Below are 1476 nucleotides of genomic sequence, written 5' to 3' on the forward strand. Positions count from 1 at the left end.
CAGCAGGTGTCCACGCGGACGATCGCAGGCAGAGAAAATCCCGTGAGCCCGTGTGCCACATGGAGTGAGGGAACTTTGGTGGCTGAGTCTGGGTGGGGGACGGCTGGGGGCTCGATCGGTTTCCACTGAGTGTGCCTCCAAATCTTCTCTGGAAGTACAGGCAAGGGGCAAGGCTTGGACACAAGTGTTGCTATTTCTCCAGGCTGGGCTGATCCCCTTTCATTTCCAAGTCTCAAGAGCCTGTTCCCTGAAGTCCTGGGGAAGTGTGGTGAGGAGGCCCTGCCCCCACAGAGAAGGGGAAGTCACCTGTAACCTCCAGAAACTGGCCGCTTCACAAAGCCTGCTCAAAAGGACCCCCCTGCACCCTGGTGGGGGGTTAACTCCTGTAATCCCTGTGCTATAGGAGGCTGAGGCCAGGGGCTCACTTGAGACTAGAAGTTCCAAACAAGCCTAGACAACACAGTGAGACCCCACCGCTTAAGAAACAAAAAATAAAAAATAAATTGGCTGGGTGTGGTGGCACACGCCTGGACTTTGAGCTACTCAGGAGGCTGAGGTGGGAAGATTGCTTGAGCCCAGGAAGTAGAGGCTGCAGTGAGCCCTGATCCCGCCACTGCAATCCACCCTGGGTGACAGAGTGAGATTCCATCTCTAAAAAATAAATAATGACCCAGCAGAAACCTCTGGAAGCCAGCCCCAGAGCAGGAACAGAAATATGTGGCCCTAAAGCTGGCAGCCGTGCTGGTCTTTTCCTGTGAAGGACAGACACAGAGTCCATGTAACACACACACACCATTCACACATATACACGTGACCACACACCACACACAAAACCACACGCTTTTGGCTAACAATTTCCCTCTACTGTTAGGGAATAGACATGGCTAACAATTTCCCTCCATCCTTTATCACAGCACTGTCCCTCGCTGTGTGTTCTGGCCACTTCAGAGACTGCCCTGGGCATCTGCCCATCACCACAGCCTGACGGTGGCGCTCCAGTGTGGGGGCTCCCGCTTTGGTACCCGTCTGTGTCTCTCACCCACAGCTGGGAAGCGTTCCTGCCTCTCACTCCATCTCTCTTCCGTGCTCCACCCACCATCACTCCCATGTGAGCAGCACCCTTGGACACAGAGTGCTTCCATTCTGAATACCACCTTAACCTCAGCTTGGGGGACCTCAAACCACACATTCTGCACACGACCCCATCCTCAGGGTACATTGCCGGTGACTGTAACTTACCTGTTCCGACGAGCTCTTGTCCGAGGGTAAGGGAGTGGAGTGGTGATACAGGCACTTAAACGTCAGCAGAGAATTCTTGGCCTTGTCTCTGGTGGGACGGGCAGGAGGAGAGAAACTCATCTCAGTTTTGTGGGGGTCTCAGGGCGGCACTGGAGGCTGCAGCGTGTCCTGTAAGCACCACTGCTGTGGGGACCATGTGCCTCAGGACCAGGAGACCAGCAGCTCCTGGGAGGTTGC

Source organism: Theropithecus gelada, chromosome 6 (genome assembly GCF_003255815.1).
Source record: "Theropithecus gelada isolate Dixy chromosome 6, Tgel_1.0, whole genome shotgun sequence".
Classification (NCBI taxonomy): Eukaryota; Metazoa; Chordata; class Mammalia; order Primates; family Cercopithecidae; genus Theropithecus; species Theropithecus gelada.